This window comes from Hyla sarda, chromosome 5 (assembly GCF_029499605.1).
Source record: "Hyla sarda isolate aHylSar1 chromosome 5, aHylSar1.hap1, whole genome shotgun sequence".
In the NCBI taxonomy this organism is placed as follows: domain Eukaryota; kingdom Metazoa; phylum Chordata; class Amphibia; order Anura; family Hylidae; genus Hyla; species Hyla sarda.
Window position 1 is genome coordinate 90,931,916 of NC_079193.1, and position 26,081 is coordinate 90,957,996.

Sequence of the window (26,081 nt, forward strand, 5' to 3'; positions counted from 1 at the left end):
TTTTCCTCGTTCTGCCCCGCCTATTGTGGGAGGGCAGGACGGGGAAAACGAAAGTAAACCCCTCCGCCCCTGATCTGCTATTGGTGGTCGCGTCTAGACCACCAATAGCAGAGATAGGAGGGGTGGCAACTCTACCACCTCACTCCTATCGCTTTAGGGGGATCGTGGGTGTCTTAGACACCCGCGATCCCCCTTCTATTCCGGGTCACCATAGACCCGTAATGACCCGGAATCGGCGCTAATCACAAGTGTGAATTCACTTGCGATTTGCGCCGATCGCCGACATGGTGGGGTCTAATGACCCCCCTGGGCATTTGCACGGGGTGCCTGCTGATAGATATCAGCAGTCACCCCGGGGGCCGAAATTCCCACGGGCGTATGGATACGCCCTTCGTCCATAAGTACCAGGACGCAAGGGCGTATGCATACGCCCTTCGTCCCCAACAGGTTAAAGGGGTTATCCAGGAAAAAATAACTTTTTTATATATATCAACTGGCTCCAGAAAGTTAAACATATTTGTAAATTACTTCTATTAAAAAATCTTAATCCTTTCAGTACTTATGAGCTTCTGAAGTTAAAGGGGTACTCCACTGCCCCAGCATTGGGAACATTTTGTTCCGAACGCTGGGTGTGGGCTGCGGGGGTCGCGACATCACGGCCACACCCCTCAATGCAAGTCTATAGGAGGGGGCGTGGCACCTGTCACGCCCCCTCCCATAGACCTGCATTGAGGGGTGTGACCATGACATCACGACCCCTGTAGTCAGCACCCAGCATTCAGAACAAAATGCTCCCAATTCTGGGGCAGTGGAGTACCTCTTTAACCCCTTAAGGACCGGAGGTTTTTCCGTTTTTGCATTTTTGTTTTTTGCTCCTTGCCTTTAAAAAATCATAACTCTTTCAAATTTACACCTAAAAATCCATATGATGGCTTATTTTTTGCGCTACCAATTCTACTTTGTAATGACGTCAGTCATTTTGCCCAAAAATCTATGGTGAAGCGGGAAAAAAAATCATTGTGCGACAAAATTGAAAAAAAAACGCTGTTTTGTAACTTTTGGGGGCTTCCGTTTCTACGTAGTACATTTTTTGGTAAAAATGACACCTGATATGTATTCTGTAGGTCCATACGATTAAAATGATACCCTACTTATATAGGTTTGATTTTGTCGGACTTCTGGAAAAAATCATAACTACATGCAGGAAAATTAATACGTTTAAAATTGTCATCTTCTGACCCCTATAACTTTTTTATTTTTCCGTGTATGGGGCGGTATGAGGGCTCATTTTTTGTGCCGTGATCTGAAGTTTTTAATGGTACCATTTTTGCATTGATAGGACTTATTGATCATTTTTTATTCATTTTTAAATGATATAAAAAGTGACCAAAAATGCACTATTTTGGACTTTGGAATTTTTTTGCGCGCACGCCATTGACCGAGCGGTTTAATTAATGATATATTTTTATAATTCGGACATTTCCGCACGCGGTGATACCACATATGTTTATTTTAATTTTTATTTACACTGTGTTTTTTTTTTTATTGGAAAAGGGGGGTGATTCAAACTTTTAATAGGGGAGGAGTTAAATGATCTTTATTCACTTTTTTTTTCACTTTTTTTTTGCAGTGTTATGGGTCCCATAGTGACCTATAACACTGCACACACTGATCTTCTATGTTGATCACTGGTTTCTCATAAGAAACCAGTGATCAACGATTCTGCCGGATGACTGCTCATGCCTGGATCTCAGGCACTGAGCAGTCATTCGGCGATCGGACAGCGAGGAGGCAGGTAGGGGCCCTCCCGCTGTCCTGTCAGCTGTTCGGGATGCCGCGATTAGCCGCGGCTATCCCGAACAGCCCGACTGAGCTAGCCGGGAACTTTCACTTTTAGCCGCACGGCTCAGCTTTGAGCGCGCGGCTAAAGGGTTAATAGCGCGCGGCGCCGCGATCGGCGCTGCGTGCTATTAGAGGCGGGTCCCGGCTTCACTATGACGCCGGGCCCGCCATGATATGACGCGGGGTTACTGTGTAACCCCGCGTTATATCAGAAGAGCAGGACCAAGGACGTACCGGTACGTCCTTGGTCCTTAAGGGGTTAAGGTTGTTCTTTTCTATCTAAGTGCTCTCTGATGACACGTGTCTTGGGAACTGCCCAGTTTAGAAGAGGTTTGCTATGGGGATTTGCTTCTAAACTGGGCGGTTCCCGAGACACGTGTCATCAGAGAGGACTTACACAGGAAAGAACAACCTTAACTTCAGAAGCTCATAAAATACTGAAAGGATTAAGATTTTTTAATAGAAGTAATTTACAAATCTGTTTAACTTTCTGGAGCCAGTTGATATATAAAAAAAAGTTTTTTCCTGGATAACCCCTTTAATACTTCCAGGAAGAATAAAGATGCACTCACCACGTCCTATAGCATTATTTCGGTGTAACTTCAAGCAGAACCCTTGCAACCAACTACAAAGTATGTGCAGGAAGCTTAGACATTTATAGCGTCCTGCACATACTCCCCACGTTGGCTGCAAGGGTTCTGCTTGACGTTACACCGAAATAAAAGAAGTTACCTGCTACAGGGCGTGATGAGTGCATCTTTATTCTTCCTGGAGGTATTCACATTGCACTATGTGCATCACAAGATAGCACCAGCTAGAAGTAGCTCAGCATATACCGTGTGTGGCTTATATCAAAGTACGGCATTGGAAGCTATCTGCTACAGAATACCGATGGTTCTCGGCATCGCTGTTTCTGCTTTCTGTCTATTGAAAATATATATTAATATCTCGCAAACCGCTGTGAAACCTGCTTTGTCACTGCAGTAGAAATAACATACTGCATAGTGCTTACTGAAATCAATGCACAGTTCTTGTAATGCATGATCAAGGCAGAACCACCATTGGAAGGCTCTATTTCTAAGGCTGCTCTCTGCTTTAAAAGGTGACCCCTCCCCCCTTTTCTCAAATTCATTTGGAATATGAACATTGAATATCCAAGACAGACCACCTTTTCATAAGGCAATGTCTTTAGTGCAAAATATTATTTTATTAAATGTAAGAAAGAACAATAGAAATATGCTTATTATGTTAATGAAGTTTTTTTTTTTTTTATTCTGAAAATATTCCTGGGGGCTGAGCAATGAATAGGAATCAATTGTTAGAAAAACATCAATAGTGTAAGTAATTTTGTAATGGAGTATAGCCCCACCACCAGTCACTTAAAAGGGGAGGAGGTGAATGCAGGGTTAAAGCTATTTGTACAGTATTGCCATTCTGCCTCATATGTTCCTCCAACACTAGAAAACATATTTCATCAAATCTAGTTCAAATGAGGAGGTATCTCTGCTTATTCTGTCCCAATGAATCCTGTAAAGCTGATAAGTTAGTTGCAGAAAACAAGAAATGTCATCTTTTTTTCAGACACAACAGTGGAATATTTATTATATGAATAATTACAGTATCGTACATAAGGGAGTACACCCGTCACATTTTTGTAAATATTTTTGTAAATATTTTAGTATATCTTTTCATGTGACATCACTAAAGAAAGGACACTCTGCTACAACGTAAAGTATGGAGTGTACGGCCTGTATAACAGTGTTTAATGCTATGTCCCCTCAAAATAATGTCTAAACCTTAGCAGCAAGAGTACACCAGTAGCCATTTCTCCTCCCCAGTGTCATGTGACTCATTGATGTTACAAGGTCTCAGGTGTTAAAGGGGAGTAGGTGTCACTCACAAACTCTGTAAGGGTGCATTCACACCACTTTAAAAGGTGTAGTCCAGTGCGCACTTTTCTTATTTTATCCGGTCTGGGTTACAAAAAAATAAATAAAACAAACTTTCTCTTACCTGCCAATGCCCCCCAGGAGCTCCGGTACAGGTGTTCTGTCCCCGGGCTGTTTGCTTCTTACTTCCTGTTAGCCCGGCACGTCACACGGAGCTTCAGCCTATCACCAGCCTAGACGGGACATCGCTGTGGCCGGTGAAAGGCTGAAGCTCCGTGTGACGTGCCGGGCTAACAGGAAATAAGAAGCAAAGAGCCCGGCAACCGAACAACTGTACCGGAGCTCCTGGGGCGCGTTGGCAGGTAAGAGAAAGTTTGTTTTCTTTTTTATTTGCAGCCCGGACCAGATAAAATAAGAAAAGTGTGTGCCAAACTACTCCTTTAAGCCATCCGGCTGCCGGATCCGATGGGGAAATTTCAAAACCGTCCGTTGCCATATCCCCTCCACATCTCCTTCATTTAAATGTGCCGACCGGAGTCAGATAGTGACTCCGGACGGCTCATTTTTGCACTGTATCAGTTTTATTGCCGGACTTAAAACCGGTTACCACGGTTTTCAGTCCAGTAACAAAACCAGATGTGGTGCAAAAATGAGCAGACCGGAGTCACTATCCAACTCCAATCGACACATTTAAATGAAGGAGATGTGGCGCAGGTCCAGCAGGGATACAGCTGTGTCCAGTTTTGAAATGTACCCGTTGGATGGCTAAAACGTGGTGTGAACCCAGCCTAATACTGTTTACTGTAGTTTCAACACACCATCCCATGGCAAGAAACTCTCTGAGGATCTGAGGAAAAGAATTGTCGCTTTACATAAAGATGGCCTGGGCTTTAAATAGGCACTGTCAGATATAAAAACTTTTGATATGTTTTAAAGCATGCAAAAACAATAGGTTTTGCATTTGCTTTCATTAGAACATTTTCAGTATTTCATACTGAAAAAGTCAGTCAAAGAACTGCCCCCTCTGCCTCCTGGAATGCATTCAGTGCTTCTGTGAACACTTCTTCGTCCTGGACTCCGGGACGTTTTGGAGGGGGGAGGGGCTGTACACACTGCAGAGACTCATGTGAAGAGAAGGGGAGGGGAAGGAAGCCTGCTGCCGACTCTCACACAGCAGACATCAATGAGAGAGGCATAAACATGCATTGCAGATGAAAAAGTAAGTGTCCAAGCATGTATGTATGTGTGTGTGTGTGTGTGTGTGTGTGTGTGTGTGTGTGTGTGTGTGTGGATATATGTGTATGTGTGTATAACAGTGTGTCTTTCTAATGTGTATGTGTAAGAATATATGAACCCAGTGTGTGTGTGTGTGTGTGTGTGTGTGTGTAATAAAGGGGGACTACAATCATATCCTCATGCTGTTTCAAAACTAAAACTCCCAGTATGCCTGCACAGCCAAATGATGTGTGGGCATGCTGGGAGCTGTAGTTTTGCAACAGCTGGAGGCACCCTGGTTGGGAAGCACTGGACTGAGGAGAGGGAGTGGTTATCACATTGAGTACCTGCCCCCTGCTTCTGGTAGATAAAATTAAGGTATTTCAGAAATAAAGTAAATTCTGAGATAAATGTAGGTCACAGACACATACAAAGTACACGTACATGATCAGGATGAGATACTGAGCAACATATAACAGTTTTGTTTTTTTGAGTGATCTGACGGGTACGCTTTAAGAATATTGCCATCACCCTGAAGCTGAGCTGCAGCACAATGTGCAAGACCATACATTGGTTTCACAGTATAAAAGACAAACCAAAATACTATGAAGTTCTTTAATTATTAAATATTAGGGACTAAAAACTAGCTACAAATGCACAAAACCCTGGCCAATATGCTCTAGAATACACATAGTAATGTGTTACAAGGTATTTAGTCTGGTGGAAAACAAATGTTTTCAAATCAACTGGTGCAAGGAGGTTAAACAGATTTTTAAATTACTTCAATTTAAAAATCTTAATCCTTCCAGCACTTAACAGCTGCTGTATGTTCCACAGGAAGTTGAGTTGTTCTTTTATGTCTGACCACACTCTCTGCTGACACCTCTGACCATGCCAGGAATTGTCCAGAGTAGGAGCAAGCAAATTCCTATAGCAAACCTCTCCTACTCTGGACACGGACAGAGGTGGCAGCAGAGAGCATAAGAAGGAAAACCTTTTTTTTCTTCTTCTTCTTTTTTTTGAAGATCTTCTATTATGTCCACTTTAAGGAGATTTAAAACAAAGCTTTAAAAACCATAAGGGGTATGGGGGAGATTTATCATTGCTTTTAGAGCATTTTATTTTTTTGTCTATGTTTAGGCGCAGTTCAGGCGCAAGCAGCATATTGTGAGACTTTTACGCGTCTTTTGATGTAGACAGTTTTAATCTTTTTGCCTACCCGTAGAACTTTTTCTTTTTGACCATGCAGTGGTCACGTATTTATCATTTACGACTTTTGTCAAAAGTCACTATTTTGTGCTGAAAGGTACTTTTTTCGGTGCAAAGCTACACCACCTACCAGTAGGTGGGAGAATCACTTCTACCTTCCGCAATTCAATCTTTAACCTCTTGTGGACGACAGCGTCCCACTCCCCTTCTAGGACAGGCGCTCAGGAGCTGAGCGCGGGTCATAGCTGGGTGGTCCTGGTGGCTGTCACCAGGGACCCATCTCTAATGCCAGACATCACCGATGATGGTGATGCCCGGCTTTAACCCCTAAGACACCGCAATCAAATTTGATTGTAGTGTGTAGCGTTTAAAATGCAAGTAGAAATGTCCCAGCAGCTCTGTGAAATTAAGTAAAAACATCTAACCTGCCAAATTCAGGACCCGGGAAAGTGTCTACTTCCCTCCCTCACAAGCGTCTAGAATAAGTGCATGTGGTAGAGCTTTTCCCACCACAGCAGAGCTGCTCAAAATTCATCATCCTGCTGCACCTTCTTGATAAATAAGATGCCTGCTAGTCAAACCCACCACCCAAATAAACATGGGAAAATAGCTCTACCGTAGACATTCTTTGATAAATCTGGGCCTATGTGTTTAATTACATTTTTATCCACATAAGAGTGCAACCTTTCTGGCTTTCACGCTGTGTATATGAATAGAAGACAACAGCAAAACTTTAACTACATATTTTTAGTGGTTTGATTTGTCTTCTCTGGTTTTAAAATGCGTCGGTTCCTTTCATGGCATCATCCAGAAGTCAACAATCCCAGCTGCAGATATTATGAAAGGCATTCAGACACAGATGCTGCATGGAAGTTAATCTTCCCGGATAAAGAGTGATGTATAGAAGAAGATAAAAAAAAAAAACATCTTCTGATACAGTTCCAAACTTCACCCCACAATAGCACAACAAGGGAAGGATCTATTATCTAGAACACAAGTAGACGTTAATTTGAAAGCTATTTTTTTATTTTTTTTACTGCCTCAGTCTGGTAATTGATGATCACTAAGAAACAGTGTAATTTAGCAACATATGTTCTTTATGGTTGCTCTACTTGGGTATTCATTTGGCAATAGCTGAATTGTTAGGAAAAAAAAGAAAAGCCGCTCCATTGGTATGATAAGGGAGGGGTAAGACAATTGATGCTAATGAGAGCATTGCTGGGCCATCACATGCATTTTATTCTGTCCGTCTACTTTATGTCTTTGACAGCATCTCTGATTAATCAATTTAGGACTTGTCTATTATTTTTTTCTATTAGCTTTTTCACAGTCTAATATGAAAGATTTCCATGGTGCTATTAATTTGTTGTCCATATTATTTATAGACAAAATAGTTAAAGACTATGGACACATTTTAATGTAATTTTGTATTATTGCATTATTCTTATGATAGTATACACTTTTTTCCACAGTTCTTTGTTAAAATGTTTTCTATTTTACATATAGTGCCGGCGGCTCTGTCTCATTCACAGTTAAATCAGTTATAGGAGCTAAACCTCTAACACCTTAGACTAAAGTTGGTGACTGTCTGAAGAGTATGGTAGCCTTCTGATTCTTTATTGAAATATGATGTTGTGGGAGAGAAAGGTTGGGCATGTTGGATTTTACCAACCGACCCCATTGTTGTGGGAGAGAGAAGCTGCCAGATCTGTCTGGCTGTGCCTAATGTTCATGTGTATGGGGAAGTTGGGAGAGAGAACTGATGGCTATTGAGTGTATGGCAATTTTTAATCCCTAGCTCCTCTAATGTCTAAGCGGATATATGACTTAACAAATACCCCCTAGAGGGTCTACGGGCACTTAATTATTAAACAACCACCTTGGGGATATATGTCCCCTCAGGGAAACCCTGAATAGAGACCCTCTGTGGTCTAAAACTTAACTTTTAATCAATTTCAAAATAATAATTTTTGTGCTCAAAATTTTTGGGCTTTAAAATTACAGTCCCTATTTGTAGTAATTTTTATCACATTCTATGCGGGGATGTATCCGATCACGGGGCTCTGTTTGCAGCACTCTGCTCTGACACCGTCTACAGACAGTGTCACAGCGCTCCGTGATCCATCCACATTATGAGTACGGGGACTGAGCTAAAAACTTCCTCCTCTGTCTCAACGTTTCGCTAGTTGGACCTAGCTTTTTCAAGAGTATGAGGTACCTCATACTCTTGAAAAAGCTAGGTCCAACTAGCGAAATGTTGAGACAGAGGAGGAAGTTTTTAGCTCAGTCCCCGTACTCAAAATGTGGATGGATCACGGAGCGTTGTGACACTATGTCTGTAGACTGTGTCAGAGCAGAGTGCTGCAAACAGAGCCCCGTGATCGGATACATCCCCGCATAGAATGCAATAAAAATGACTACAAATAGGGACTGTAATTTTAAAGCACACACTGCCACCTAGTGGTAATTTTGAGCACAAAAATTATTATTTTGAAATTGATTAAAAATTAAGTTTTAGACCACAGAGGGTCTCTATTCAGGGTTTCCCTGAGGGGACATATATCCCCAAGGCTGTTGTTTGATAAGCGGATATATGACCAGAAGAAAGTTGTTCTGGTCACTAATCAGCATAGAGATGTTCAGGAGGGGAGAGACAGAGGCTGGAGACTGTGCCATCAGGCTGCTCATCTGACATGGGGGAAAATTCTCTCTACTATTTTTTTACTACTATTTACTATAAGTCATCGGCCTTTTTTTAATTGAAAAAATTGTTTAATTTACAACCTTCCGTCAAATCACAAACACACTGGATACAGAGTCAAAGCACAAACTGGATTATAGTACAACAAATATTTAATATGTAATAAGTAGCACAGAAGCACAACATACAGCAACACCATGAAGCCTACACTATACATTACACGTCTGAGCTACAGCCACCATCTAATAAAGCATTGTGTCAACTAAAAACAAAAATAATACCACTTTAAAAAAAGCCCAACCCCTGATCACTTCATGGAGGCATCATGAGCTGTCCCAGGTACAATACTTTACTACATGCTTCTATATAAACCCTTTAAGTTCCTCATGCATTGTGGAAGCAGAAATGAAAATGTAAAATGCATCAAATCTGATGGTGTTACAATAAGGTAAAGTCTACTGGCTTCAATAGATTACAGAAAAAAACATTACCCGCTCCACTGTTTAACCGGATGACACATTCAACTACATGGATGAAGTAGCAGCAGAAGACACCTTCCTATTTCTACATAGAGGAGCTGTCTGCTGAGAGTTTGACAACCATGAATATGTTGAGGGTTCATCTGAATTCCACACTTTATCTGCTTGGGAGGATGCTGACGCAGGGTGTACCACAGCCGCTTCAGATCATACAGTGACCCCTCGACCTACGATGACCCTGACATACGATAATTTCAACATGCGATGGCCTCTCAGAGGCCATGGCATGTTGAAGGCAGCATCAACATACGATGCTTTTTTATGTCGGGGCAATCGCATAAACGGCTATCCGGCAGCGCAGACTGCTTCAGCTGCCGCCGGATAGCCGTTTACGGTGCCCCGTGAGCTCCGGTGATGTCTCTTACCTGTCCTCGGGGCTCTGGCGCGTCCTCTTGTGGATCCCCTGCATCGTCGGCGCACTCCATCGACATCATCACGTCGCTGCGCATGCCGTCCCGTCCTCCAATAGGAGCAGCGTGCGTAACAACACGATGGCGGCGACGGAGCGAGCGAGTGACGGGGAAGCAGAGGCCTTACCGGAGCGTCGGGGACACCTCGGGGACGCGGCGACAGTGATGGAAGGCGACATCCTGTGACTGTCCGGAGCGGCGGGGACAGGAGAGTACAACTTCCTCTAACAGTGGTCTACAACCTGCGGACCTCCAGATGTTGCAAAACTACTACACCCAGCATGCCCGGACAGCCAATGGCTGTCCGGGCATGCTGGGTGTTGTAGTTTTGCAACATCTGGAGGTCCGCAGGTTGTAGACCACTGTCCTATACTTTACATTGCACGGATCCCTCCACATGCGATGGTTTCAACAAACGAGGGTCCGTTTGGAATGGATTACCATCGTATGTTGAGGGACCACTGTACTTTCTTTTATACACATTTTCTCTTTAATTTTTCTTTTTTTTTTTCTTTCTTGCTGTATACATACTTATTTGACTGATTTTCATCTGCATTCCTAGATCCCAGATCATTATCACAGATAGCTGTTTTGAGGAGTCTACAGATAGTAGGTGCCTTAAAGCCAACCCATCCCAGAACATTATTCACAAGCGTATTTTCCATTTACTTACCCCTTGATCTACAGTTCGTTACCGAGGTTACAGGGGTTAATAATAATTAGATGTATTTGCTCTCTTGATTTATGTGTATCGGCTTGTATTCGGCAGCACCTTGAACAATCAGGAATCATGGCAGCTACAATCTACATGGAGAGGTGAGCGGATTTTTTCCTGTTTTTTGCTAAGAATTATTTCATCTATGTTTAACCTGTTATCAGCATCTTGACTTATTGGAACTGGATTATGCAACCATATACTGTTTACATAGTATTTGCATATTGTGCTGCACTGTTATGACCCAAGGGAACCTACCTTCAGCACTATCACAACAGTTTTTTAACCACATGTATTCAAGTCTCTACCAGAGACTTAGGCCACAGTGATATATCATATTATTGTTTCTAGGTCTGTTTCTCTCTTGACATAACAGTTTCATTAAAATGCCAGTCACTCAATATTCTCATTACAGATCTGTAATAGCAATTTGCTAGGGTACTATACCTTCTTCTATTCACATTTCTAGATAGCTACATTTATAGAGATACAAAGCCTCCCCCCTCCCCTGTTTTCTTCAGGTTTTGCTAGTAGTGTTCTGGTGTGGGGCAGTTCTTTTTAAAGGGGTATTCCAGGCAAAAACTTTTTTTTATATATCAACTGGCTCCAGAAAGTTAAACAGATTTGTAAATGACTTCTATTAAAAAATCTTAATCCTTCCAATAGTTATTAGCTTCTAAAGTTTTCTGTCTAACTGCTCAATGATGATGTCACGTCCCGGGAGCTGTGCATGATGGGAGAATATCCCTTGCGTGATGGGAAAATATCCCCATAGGAGCTGGACAGCTCCCGGGACGTGAGTCATCAGAAAGCAGTTAGACAGAAAACAGCAACTCAACTTCAGAAGCTATTAAGGATTAAGATTTTTTTTAATAGAAGTAATTTACAAATCTGTTTAACTTTTCGGAGCCAGTTGATATATAAAAAAAAGTTTTTGCCTGGAATACCCCTTTAAATGCATTTCACACTACCTAGGATTAGGGACTAGCAGCCTTTTTTCAGGGTAAATTAGGCCCACCCCTCTCCCTACATCCTAATCTCTTCCCCGTTCTCTCTCCTTTAGTGCCACTTGTTTCCTATAGAATCTTTGTACAGTGCCTTGCAAAAGTATTCACCCCCTTGACTTTTTTCATATTTGGTTGCCTCACAACCTGGAATTAACATGGATTGTTTGAGGATTTTGGTAATTTAATTTACAGAACATACCCACAAATTTATTTATTTATTTAATGTGACAAATAACAAATAGGACAAAATAACAGAAAAAGTCAATAGGGGAGATTTATCAAAACCTGTCTAGAGGAAAAGTCGACCAGTTGCCCATAGCAACCAATCAGACTTTCATTTTTGAAAAGGCCTCTGAAAAATGAAAGAAACAATCTGATTGGTTGCTATGGGCAACTCAGTTACTTTTCCTCTGGACAGGTTTTGATAAATCTCCCCCAATGTGCATAACTATTCACCCCCCTAAAGTCAATACAATGTAGAGCCACCTTTTACAGCAATCACAGCTTCAAGTCTCTTTGGATAAGTCTCTATGAGCTTGCAAAACTGCTGCAGCTCCTTCAAGTTGGATGGTTTGTGAACAGTAATCTTTAAGTCTGACCACAGATTTTCTATTGGATTGAGATCTGGGCTTTGACACATTTACATGTTTCCCCTTAAACTACTTAAGTGTTACTTTAGCAGTGTGTTTGGGGTCATTGTTCTGCTGGAAGGTGAACATCCGTCCTAGCCTCAAATCATGCACAGACTGGTACAGGTTTTGCTCAAGAATATCCCTGTATTTAGCACCATCCATCTTTCCCTCAACTCTGACCAGTTTCCCAGTCCCGGTTGCTGTAAAACATTCCCACAGCATGATGCTGCCACAACCATGCTTCACTGTGGGGATGGTGTTCTTTGGGTGATGTGATGTGTTGGGCCAGACCTAGCGTTTTCTTTGATGGCCGAAAAGTTCAATTTTAGTCTCTTCAGACCAGAGCACCTTCCTCCATACATTTTGGGAGTTTACCACATGTCTTTTCGCAAACTCAAAACATGCCTTTTCATTTTTAGCTGAAAGTAATGGCTTTCTTCTGGCCATTCTGCTATAAAGCCCAACTCTATGGAGCGTACGACTTCTTGTCATTCTATATACATATACTCAAGTCTCTGCTGTGGAACTCTGCAGCTCCTCCAGTGTTACCTTAGGTCTCTGTGCACTCCTTGCCCGGTGTGTGAGTTTTGGTGGGTGGCCGTATCTTGGCAGGTTTGCGGTTGTGCCATGTTCTTTCCATTTGGTTATGGTAGATTTGATGGTGCTCCTGGGGATCATCAAAGATTTGGATATTTTTTTTTAACCTAACCAAGACTTTTACTTCTCAACAAAATTGTCCCTTACTTGTTTGGAGAGTTCCTTGGTCTTCATGGCAGTATTTGGTTACTGATGCCTCTTGCTTAGGTGTTGCAGCCTCTAGGGCCTTTCAAACAAGGTGTGTATATGTAATGACAGATCATGTGACACTTAGATTGCACACAGGTGGACATCATTTCCCTAATTATGTGACTTCTTAAAGTGATTGGTTGCACAAGAGCTTTTTATAGGCTTCCTAACAAAAGGGGGTGAATACATATGCACATGCCAATTTTCTGTTTTCTATTTCTAAACAATGGTTTTATTAATTATTTTTCTTATTTCACTTCACCAACTTAGACTATTGTGTTCTGATCCATCACATAAAATTCAGATTAACAAAACATTGAACATTGAAGGCTGTAATGTACCACAATACAAAAAAAAGTCAAATACTTTTGCAAGGCACTGTATATACCATCCTTTGTCCTGTTATAAAGGAAATGTGGGCTGCGGACACGGCAGATGTATAACATGTAATTATATGGAAAAAACAGACCATTTTACATCTTATACTACCAATATATCATATCCAATAACAAGCTACATTAACTGTAGTACGGAATATGTAGTATATCTTGCAGCCTGTACACAATGCAGACTGCAATATGTGGGATCCACTAGCAACCAATTAAAAGTCCGTGTCCGCAGACACATCTCGGATACCAAGGGTATGAAAATAGGGGTATCTGCCTTAACCAAACACTTTAGTGAATTTCACGGAGGTAATACTAATACCCTGAGTGTTAAAGGTATAGAGAGGGTTAATAAACACCCAAGAGGGGGAGATCTTAGAAAACACTTATTAAACAGGGAAACTTTCTGGATGTTTTGTTTGAAGACGATACATCCAGATGGATTGAATCGGAGATTAGATTTAATCACTGTTTACTAAATTTACTGTTTATTAAATTTACAGTATAAATATAATCTATCAACCCACTTAATAAAGAATTTTTTATTAACCCCTTAAGGACGCAGGACGTAAATGTACGTCCTGGTGAGGTGGTACTTAACGCACCAGGACGTACATTTACGTCCTAAGCATAACCGCGGGCATCGGAGCGATGCCCGTGTCATGCGCGGCTTATCCCGGCTGCTGATCGCAGCCAGGGACCCGCCGGCAATGGCCGACGCCCGCGATCTCGCGGGCGTCCGCCATTAACCCCTCAGGTGCCGGGATCAATACAGATCCCGGCATCTGCGGCAGTTCGCGATATAAATGAACGATCGGATCGCCCGCAGCGCTGCTGCGGGGATCCGATCATTCATAACACCGCACGGAGGTCCCCTCACCTTCCTCCGTGCGGCTCCCGGCGTCTCCTGCTCTGGTCTGTGATCGAGCAGACCAGAGCAGAAGATGACCGAAAAAACTGATCTGTTCTATGTCCTATACATAGAACAGATCAGTATTAGCAATCATGGTATTGCTATGAATAGTCCCCTATGGGGACTATTCAAGTGGAAAAAAAATTTAAAAAAAATGTAAAAGTAAAAGTAAAAAAAAAGTGAAAAATCCCCTCCCCCAATAAAAAAGTAAAACGTCCGTTTTTTCCTATTTTACCCCCAAAAAGCGTAAAAAACATTTTTATAGACATATTTGGCATCGCCGCGTGCGTAAATGTCCGAACTATTAAAATAAAATGTTAATGATCCCGTACGGTGAACGGCGTGAACGAAAAAAAATAAAAAAGTCCAAAATTCCTACTTTTTAAATACATTTTATTTAAAAAAAAAATTATAAAAAATGTATTAAAAGTTTTTTATATGCAAATGTGGTATCAAAAAAAAGTACAGATCATGGCGCAAAAAATGAGCCCCCATACTGCCACTTATACGGAAAAATAAAAAAGTTAGAGGTCATCAAAATAAAGGGATTATAAACGTACTAATTTGGTTAAAAAGTTTGTGATTTCTTTTAAGCGCAACAATATTATAAAAGTATATAATAATGGGTATCATTTTAATCGTATTGACCCTCAGAATAAAGAACACATGTAATTTTTTCCATAAATTGTACGGCGTGAAAACAAAACGTTCCAAAATTAGCAAAATTGCGTTTTTCGTTTTAATTTCCCCACAAAAATAGTGTTTTTTGGTTGCGCCATACATTTTATGATATAATGAGTGATGTCATTACAAAGGACAACTGGTCGCGCAAAAAACAAGCCCCCATACTAGTCTGTGGATGAAAATATAAAAGAGTTATGATTTTTAGAAGGCGAGGAGGAAAAAATGAAACCGTAAAAATTAAATTGTCTGAGTCCTTAAGGCCAAAATGGGCTGAGTCCTTAAGGGGTTAAAAAATTTTTTTTTATTAATAATAACAATAATATATCAATAACAACATTAAGGCAACCATCCCAATGCATGTATCTCCACTATATTTCCTCTGTGTTTATTCTTAAGAGTATACATACAATAAAGTGATGGACAATAATGTGGATATATTCCGGAGAAAATATCGGAGAGAATCCGGACCACATTTTCCAACATATCTGATTTCTATCAGTCACGTGATTGTTCACAAATACTATTTTAATGTGTCTTTAGTGTGAAGTCTTTATTCTATGACTAAGCGCATCTAAGCGCGAAACGCGTCAGAAAGACTACTTGTACCTGTTTGTCCTGTGCAACTTCAATAAACGAAAAGATTTTATCCGCATACCTAGTGCTGGACATTCGTTTGTGTTGGATCTATTGTGGAAGCCGGGGCGGTGCCGGCGGGTCCGAGACACAGGTGTGCGCACAGCAGGAGTGAGCTGTATCTTGCTTGGATAATCCTTTGTCCTCATTTGTTTTCCACGTTGGGATATATTTTGTTCTGCTTATGTAACATTGGTATATTAACATAGTAACATAGTTCATAAGGTTGAAAAAAGACCAGAGTCCATCAAGTTCAACCTATAACCCTAATGAGTCCCTACCGAGTTGATCCTCATACTAGAGGTAAAAAAATTCCTTCCCGACTCCAAATATGGCAGTCAGAATAAATCCCTGGATCAACGTTCTGTCCCTATAAATCTAGTATACATTACCAGCGATGTTATTTTTCTCATTCTCGGTACTTTAGTCCTCTCATTCCCCATATTACCCTGGTTGCCCGTCTTTGAACCCTCTCCAGCTCCACTATATCTTTCTTGTACACTGGTGCCCAGTACTGCACACAGTATTCGATGTGTGGTCTGACTAGTGATTTGTACAGCGGTAGAATTATTTCCTTGTCGTAGGCATCTATGCACCTATTGATGCACCCCATGATTTTATTTGCCTCGGCAGCAGCTGCCCGACTCTGGTCACTACAGCTAAATTTACTGTTAACTAAGACTCCCAAGTCCTTTTCCACGTCAGTCGTCCCAAGTGATCTCCCAATTAACACATAATTCCAGCCCAGATTTTTCTTCCCCATGTGCATGACCTTATATTTAACAGTGTTGAACCTCACCTGCCACTTCCCAACCCAAACTTCCAACCTATACAGATCCATTTGTAACAGTGCACTGTACTCTATTGTGCTTACCGCTTTACAGAGTTTAGTATCATCTGCAAAGATTGCTACTTTACTATTCAACCCCTCTATTGCTACAGTTGGTGGCCTGCACATTTATCTGGGCTGATTTGGTCAGTTTGTTTATTTTGATTTGTATTGATTGCTAGTGGTTTTAGTGGTTTTCCAGTGATTTCTTTTTCTTCCTAGCCCAGTATTAGGCTATACTTACATTTGATCTCATAAGCATTCTGTATTCTACATGAGCAAGCTTGGAAAAAGGTCTTGCGGACATATACCACAGTGTATCCCCCCCTCCATCAGATTCATCACTTTCAATGAACTGAATGTAGTATAAAAGTGATTATGTTTGGTCTATTTTAAGAGTATACCATTTTCTTGTGAGACTCATAAGCAAAAGTAGTACATCTTTAACAATGGACCAAACTTAGTTACTTTAAGACTACGTTTGGTCCATTTACAGCAATGGAACTGGAGAGGGCTGTTCTGTGGTATAAATCGGCATTCCGCTCTCCCTGCAAGCTGTATCAGACTTACTGATGACAAACATCAGACAGGTATATAAAATCTGACAGGTTCACTTTAAGGTCGGATCATAGAATGAGTCGGCAGATAAGAACCATTTGGTACATCTAGTCTGCCCAATATTATGAGTAATGGTCCCTAGCCCTATTTCATATGAAGGATAGCCTTATGCCTATCCCATGCATGCTTAGGGCTCATTCACATGGGCGGATCCACAGCATATTTTTGCTGAGTGTGTCTCAGATGTGCCTGCTCTGAGCGGAAATGTGCCACTATGAGCAGACACACTGCGATGTGCGAGTCACCTCGCGCACCCCCTGCTCCCTGAGCTAGGCTGAGAGCAGCCGCGATGTGAGCAAGTATACTGCGCACGCGCGCAGCGACTCGCACATCGCAGCAGTGTATCTGCTCGTAGAAGCAGATTGCCGCTCCGACCAGGCACATCTGAGACACACTATAGGGGTCCAGGGTAAAATACGAGCCCTTAAACACCTTCACTGTATTTGCGGCGACCACTTCTACAGCAAGGCTATTCCATGCATCCACTATTCTCTCAGTAAAGTAATACTGCCTCATGTTAATGCATAAACCTTCATCTGAAAGATACCTAAACTTCTGTGTTCCAGATTACTGAACCTTTACTGTATTATTAACTAAAAACAGTATCCAGGCAGATATTTAGATTTCATGTAAAAATTTATTCAGATAAATTTGGTTAAAGGGGTATTCCGGGATTTTTTTTATTTGACTATGCTACAGGGGCTGTACAGTTTGTGTAGTTCATAATATAGTGTGTGTACCCATGTTTTACTGTGGTCTTGCAATTCTTCTGTGATATGTGCTCCAAGGTTTATTTTGGTGTTGGATTCACATTATTACGTACAGCACAGAAAATGATACAGCCATTGCTGAAAACTGCAATTGTCTAATGGGCAAATAAATCTCCTCTAATGAACACTCATTTCTATTTTCCCATCATCCATAGACCTCATTGCTAATTCTATTTAAAAAACCCTGAAGCTTTCATCATTGCGCTTAGAAACAGATTTTTGAAACTTATCACATACATAACATGAATATGTAACAGTAGGCGCTATATGGGACTTTTATAAGACACAGCATGATGTAAAATAAGTGCATACCTGTATAGTTGTATAGGAGAGTGCCCCGTATTATCAATATAAAGGTACACAGGATTGGTGCATAGGCTCTAAATAGGGGCTGTGGATAAGAAAAAGAAAGTGCCGTATTGTACACTTGTGTGGCTAATAAATGCTGATAGCATATATACATAAAAACTACCGTATATGCAATAAAAAAGGCACTATATATCAGTCTGTAATATCAGCATTTGCGCAAGTGGCTGAATAAAATGCAAATCCCGAGTTGTTCTAGGCCACTGTAGCCAATACTAGTTTCCCGTTCCTTTATAGGAATTTTTGTACCTGCGGTTTCCGTGCGTTTCCTGTGCGCTAGTTATTCAGACACTGCCAAGTCCAAGGAAAAGTCTGTGCCCAATGTTGTGAGAGGTGACGGGACAACGCTCGGCCGGCGGCGTCTCAACCATGACTTCGCGGTTAGTCTGATAGTGTTTACTGTAAGTAGTGACGTCACTACGGTGGCTGTAGAAGTCCACAATCCTTTCCAACATGTTTTGGAATCAAAGAGGGTGTTTCCTTAGTCTGGGATGGTATGTCTATGACCTCTGCTGTCTTACATAACCTGTGAATGATGAAACCTCCCATTGTATTGTATATTTTAGTTTTATTTGTAGATCTTTACGTGGATCTTAAAATTCCAAGTTGTTTTGGGATTAATGACTAGTTCCAATGTATCATGTGTGTTTTAATATATATTATAAAAAGCCAAAGATCTCAAATTCAGAATTCAGGCCATGCAGGATCAAAGTATTAATATCAATAATCCACCTTGATTCGGCTCTACATAGTAACGTTATAAAGTTGCCTCCTCTCCAATTCGGGGTCATTTTTCTATCTTGAAGAATTTAGATCCAGTAAATTGTTGCTGATGTTTTTATAATGTAAAGACAGGGGATGAGCCTCATATCCCCTTTGAACATTATATGCATGTTCCCCTAATCTGATCCGCAACTGTCTTTTCGTGCAACATATACAGTGGTCCCTCAACATACAATGGTAATCCGTTCCAAATGACCCATCGTTTGTCGAATCCATCGCATGTTGAGGGATTAGTGCAATGTAAAGTATAGGAAGTTATACTCGCCTGTCCCCGCCGCTCCGGACCGCGTCCCAATGCTGTCCCAGGGGCTCCCGATGCTGTCCCGCTGCTCCGGCGTCTTCTTCGGGATCCTCCAACTTCCGCATCTTCTCCGGTGTCCGGGCCTCGCTTTCTGGTGATGTTATTACGTTGCGGCGCCGGGACGGCGTGTGCAGCGACGTAATAACGACGCTGGAAAGCGAGGCCCGGACCCCAGAGAAGATGCAGAAGACGCCGGAGGATTGCAAAGTGGACCCGAAGCAGCGGGGATAGGTAAGCGAACCTGTCCGGGATGCTTAAACTGCTATCCGGCTGCAGCTTAAGCATTTTGCACTGTCGGATATCAGTTAATGCGATGGCCCCGACATATAAAAGCATCGTATGTCGATGCTGACATCGACATGCGATGGCCTCTGAGAGGCTATCGTATGTCGATTTGATCATATGTCGGGGCCATCGCATGTCGGGGCATTGAATTCCATATATAATGCCAGATGTTTTGCAGTTTAGATGTCCATTTATTTTATATTCAGTTTTTTCCTTAGAGTTTTTTATTTGTAAAGTTTGGCTAGTATTTTTGACAGTTTTGCACATTTTACAGTGTTTGCATGGGGAAAAAAAACTCTTTTATAGATAAAATGAAGATGGATGATTTATTGCCTTTTGCACTGGTTTTTCTGCTTGTTTAAGTGTGGGAGCAATTTAATTTCCAATATTTCTGGCGTTTCTATAAACAAAAGATGGAGCCGCTGGGATGTGTTTGCCTATTATTTTGTCACTCAATAGGATATCCCATTGTTTTTATTTTTACGATTTTCCGAAACAGGTGACTCTGCTTACTTAACCAGGCTGTTGTCTATACCTGTCTGAAATAAACTCACCGCAGACCAAATCCCGAGTGCTTGATATCCCTGCAGCAGTGCCAACATTCTGTTTCTATAAGTGGACTATGCTTACTGTAGTTTGTGATGGGAATTTTAAGTTTTGAATTATGTACTGCATGGTTTTTCTTGTGTTTCTCTTCCTGCTGTTTTACTATTAGCATTTTCCTGTTTACCTGTTCAATTTTCTTATGTATGTTTGTCAATGTATTACTGTCGTACCCTTTACTGATGAATTTAGTTTCGAGTTCCAGAGCTTCTTTGTTGTATTGTTCTGTCTCTGCAATTTCTGCGTAATCAGAGGAATTGACTTACTATAAGTACTGTTGACAATTTGTTTGTTCTTGAGGTTAATGGTGAGATCTAAAAAAGTCTAACTATATTCAGCAGTAAAAATTAAAAAGTATTAATTTTTATTAATATCCTCTAAAAACAATGTCAGACTAGTAGTATCCCCCTTCCAGATAAAAACCACGTCGTCTATAAACCTTTTCCATAGGACCAGGTTCGCACCAAGTTGGCCCAGGGTAGATTTTGGACTCCTCCAAGAGGGCTACATACAGATTAGAAAAACAGTGCGAACCTGGTCCCCATCGCCGTGCCCACCTCTGATTATAAAATTTTTCTTCATATTTAAAATAGTTGTGCCACAAAATAAAAGCAATGCACTCCCCTATAAAATTAATTTGATTTTCTGGCATACTTTCTTGTTTTTGTAAAATATGTTCCACAGCTCTCCTGCCTTTATCATGTTCAATAATAGTATATAATGAAATGATATCTAATGTCCCAATGATGTAATGGTCCTGCCATTTAATTCCTTTCAAAATGTCTAAAATATGCGCTGTGTCTTTAAGATATGCTGGAAGTTGTTTGACGCATGGTTGTAGATGAGTGTCGATATATTTTGATAACTAAGCTGTAAAACAACCAATCCCAATATTATTGGCCTTCCCAGGGGGTAGGTTTATTGACGACATGGTTTATAGACGACGTGGTTTTTCTTTGGAAGGGGGATACAACTAGTCTGTTTTTGTTTTTAGAGGATATTAATAAAAATGAACACTTTTTAAAAATTTTACTGCAGAATATAGTCAGACTAGGGTTAACTTTTTAGATCTCACCATTAACCTTAAGAACAAAAATTGTCACCAGTACTTATAGTAAGCCTACTGACAGCAACAGCTTCAAACACATGTAAAGCTGCCATTTGCCAATATGGCTACAGAATATGCCGCCGTGTCAATTTCTCAGATTACGCAGAAATTGCACGGAGACAGAACAATACAACAAAGAAGCTCTGGAACTAGAAAATAAATTAATCAGTAAAGGGTACGACAGTAATACATTGAGGAACATACATAAGGAATTTGAATAGGTAAAAAGGAAAATGCTAATAGTAAAACAGCAGGAAGAAAAACACAAGAAAAACCATGCTGTAAATAATTCAAAAACTTAAAATCCCCATCATCACCAACTACAGTAAGCAGAGTCACCTGTTTTGGAAAATCGTAAAAAAAAAAACAATGGGATATCCTATTGAGCGACAAAATAATAGGCAAACACATCCCAGCAGCTCCATCTTTTGTATATAAAAAAGCCAGAAATTTGGGAAATAAAATTGCTCCCACAGTTAAACAAGCAGCAAAACCAGTGCAAAATGCAATAAACCATTCATCTTCATTTTTATCTATAAAAGAGGGTTTTTCCCGTGTAAACACTGGTAAAATGTGCAAAATTATCAAAAATACTAGCCCAACTTTTCATATAAAAAACTCTAAGGAAAAAACTTAATATAAAATAAAAGGACATCTAAACTGCAAAACATCTGACATTATATATGGAATTCAATGCCCTTGCATCATTATACATAAATACATACATGAAAAGACAGTTGCGGATCAGATTAGGGGAACATGCATATAATGTTCAAAGGGGATATGAGGCACATCCCCTGTCTTTACATTATAAAGAAAAACATCCAACTTACTGGATCTAAATTCTTCAGGATAGAAAAAATGACCCAGAATTGGAGAGGAGGCAACTTTATAGCGTAGCTATGTAGAGCCGAATCAAGGTGGATTATTGATATTAATACTTTGATCCCGCATGGCCTGAATTCTGAATTTGAGATTTTTTTATTTTTTATAATATATATTAAAACACACGATACATTGAAACTAGTCATCAATCCCAAAACAACTTTGAATTTTAACATCCACATAAAGATATACAATTAAAACAAAAATATACAATACAATGGGAGGTTTCATCATTCACAGGTTATATAAGACAGCAGAGGTTATAGACATACCATCCCCGACTAAGGAAACTGAGTCTTTGTTTTCGAAATGCGTTGGAAAGGATTGTGGACCTCTACAGGCACCATAATGACGTCACTACTTACAGTCAAACACCATCACACTAACCGTGAACCGAGAAAGTCACAGTTCAGATGCCACTGACCGGGGCATTCTCCCGTCACCTCTCCCAACATTGGACACAGACTTTTCCTTGAACTTAGCAGCATCTGAATAACTACCGCACAGGAAACGCACATAAACCACAGGTACAAGTATACCTAAAAAGGAACAGGAAACCAGTATTGGCTACGGTGGCCTATGTAACATATAAGACTTTGTTTTTCTCAGCAATCTCTCCAACTGAGAACCACTCGGGATTTGCATTTTATTCAGCCACTTGCGCAAATGCCGATATTACAGACTGGTATATAGTGCCTTCTTTAGCCACACAAGTGTACATTACGGCACTTTCTTTTTCTTATCCACAACCCCTATTTAGAGCCTAAGCACCGTTCCTGTGTACCTCTATATTGCTAATAAACTCCCCAGTACAGGTCACCTGTCTAACCCAGGAAGAAGTACAGTACCGCCTACAAAAATTCTAAATAGACAAATCACCGGTTCCAGATGGCATTCTCCCCCGAGTTCTAAGGAATTAAGTATTGTAATAGACAGACCTCTATTTTTAATATTCAGGGACTATATAGTAACAGGGACTGTTCCCCAGGACTGGAGCATGGCAAATGTGGTGGCAATATTTAAAAAGGGGACAAAAGGTGACCCCGGGAATTACAGACCTGTTAATTTAACCGCCATTGTATGTAAATTGTTTGAAGGTTTTCTTAGAGATGCTATTTTGGAGTATATTGATAAAAATAAATGTATGACACCATATCAGCATGGCTTTATGAGGTATCAGTCCTGTCAAACTAACCTGATCAGCTTTTATGTGGTGAGCTCCTGGCTGGACCAGGGGCAATCGCTGGATGTCGTACATCTGGATTTTTCCAAAGCATTTGATACGGTGCCACATAAAAGATTGGTGCATAAAATGAGAAGGATCGGGCTGGGTGTAGGTGGGTAAGTAACTGGCTCAGTGATAGGAAACAGAGGGTGGTTATTAAGGGTACTTATTCTGATTGGGTGACTGTTACTAGTGGGGTACCACAGGAGTCAGTCTTGGGTCCTGTTCTATTTAATATATTTATTAACCCCTTCAGGACGGAGCCCATTTTGGCCTTAAGGACCGGAGCGTTTTTTGCACATCTGACCACTGTCACTTTAAACATTAATAACTGTGGAATGCTTTTAGTTATCATTCTGATTCCGAGATTGTTTTTTCGTGACACATTCTACTTTAACATAGTGGTAAATTTTTGTCGATACTTGCATCCTTTCTTGGTGAAAAATCCGTAAATTTGATGAAAAATTTGAAAATTTAGCATTTTTCTAACTTTGAAGCTCTCTACTTGTAAGGAAAATGGATATTACGAATAAATTTTTTTTTGGTTCACATATACAATATGTCTACTTTATGTTTGCATCATAAAATTGACGTGTTTTTACTTTTGGAAGACACCAGAGGGCTTCAACGGTCAGCAGCAATTTTCCGATTTTTCACAAAATTTTCAAACTCAGAATTTTTCAGGGACCAGTTCAGGTTTGAAGTGGATTTGAAGGGTCTTCATATTAGAAATACCCCATAAATGACCCCATTATAAAAACTACACCCCCCAAAGTATTCAAAATGACATTCAGTCAGCGTTTTAACCCTTTAGGTGTTTCACACGAATAGCAGCAAAGTGAAGGAGAAAATTCACAATCTTCATTTTTTATACTCACATGTTCTTGTAGACCCAATTTTTGAATTTTTACAAGGGGTAAAAGGACAAAATTTTTACTTGTATTTGTAGCCCAATTTCTCTCGAGTAAGCACATACCTCCTATGTCTATGTAAAGTGTTCGGCGGGCGCAGTAGAGGGCTCAGAAGGGAAGGAGCGACAAGGGGATTTTGGAGAGTAAGTTTTTCTGAAATGGTTTTTGGGGGGCATGTTACCTTTAGGAAGCCCTTATGGTGCCAGAACAGCAAAAAAAAAACACATGGCATACCATTTTGGAAACTAGACCCCTCGGGGAATGTAACATGGGATAAAGTGAACCTTAATACCCCACAGGTGTTTCACGACTTTTGCAAATGTAAAAAAAAAAAAAAAAAAAAATTTTACCTAAAATGCTTGTTTTCCCCAAAAATTTTTATTTTTAAAAAGGGTAATAGCAGAAAATACCCCTAAAAATTTGAAGCCCAATTTCTCCCGATTCAGAAAACACCCCATATGGGGGTGAAAAGTGCTCTGCTGGCGCACTACAGGTCTCGGAAGAGAAGGAGTCACATTTGGCTTTTTGAAAGCAAATTTTGCTCTGGGGGCATGCCGCATTTAGGAAGCCCCTATGGTGCCAGGACCGCAAAAAAAAAAACACATGGCATTCCATTTTGGAAACTAGACCCCTCGGGGAACGTAACAAGGGGTTAAGTGAACCTTTATACCCCACAGGTGTTTCACGACTTTTGCATATGTAAAAAAAAAAATTATTTTTTTACCTAAAATGCTTGGTTTCCCAAAAATTTAACATTTTTAAAAAGGGTAAAAGCAGAAAATACCCCCCAAAATTTGTAACACAATTTCTCCCGAGTACGGCGATACCCCATATGTGACCCTAAACTGTTGCCTTGAAATACGACAGGGCTCCAAAGTGAGAGCGCCATGCGCATTTGAGGCCTAAATTAGGGACTTGCATAGGGGTGGACATAGGGGTATTCTACGCCAGTGATTCCCAAACAGGGTGCCTCCAGCTGTTGCAAAACTCCCAGCATGCCTGGACAGTCAACGGCTGTCCGACAATACTGGGAGTTGTTTTGCAACAGCTGGAGGCTCCGTTCTGGAAACAGTGGCGTACCAGACGTTTTTCATTTTTATTGGGGAGGGGGGTTGTATAGGGGTATGTGTATATGTAGTGTTTTTTACTTTTTATTTTATTTTTTGTGGTAGTGTAGTGTAGTGTTTTTAGGGTACAGTCGCACGGGCGGGGGTTCACAGTAGTTTCTCGCTGGCAATTTGAGCTGCAGCAGAAAGTTTGCGGCAGCTCAAATTTGCAGCCAGATACTTACTGTAATCCTCCGCCCATGTGAGTGTACCCTGTATGTTCACATTGGGGGGGGGGGGACATCCAGCTGTTGCATAACTACAACTCCCAGCATGCCCGTTGGCTGTCGGTGACTGCTGAGAGTTGCAGTTTTGCAACAACTGTAGGCACACTGGTTATGTATCACTGAGTTTGTGACCTAACTCAGTGTTTCACAACCAGTGTGCCTCCAGTTGTTGCAAAACTACAACTCCCAGCATGTACGGTGCATGGTGTACGGTGACTGCTGAGAGTTGTAGTTTGCAACAGCTGGAGGCACACCGGTCGTGAAACACTGAGTTAGGTAAAAAAAAACTCTGAGTTTCACAACCAGTGTGCCTTCAGCTGTTGCAAAACTACAACTCTCAGCAGTCACCGACAGCCAACGGGCATGCTGGGAGTTGTAGTTATGCAACCAGCAGATGCACCACTACAACTCCCAGCATGCACTTTAGCTGTTTGTGCAAGCTGGGAGTTGTAGTTAGACAACAGCTGAAGGTACACTTTTCCATAGAAAGAATGTGCCTCCAG

The 26,081-nt window shown here is 40.9% G+C and overlaps 1 protein-coding gene across 3 annotated transcripts in view; it reads right to left on the reverse strand.

The window, feature by feature from the left end:
• Nucleotides 1-26,081, reverse strand: part of RFTN1 (raftlin, lipid raft linker 1) — a 413,706-nt gene that overhangs the window by 262,894 nt on the left and 124,731 nt on the right. The window lies entirely within an intron of this gene.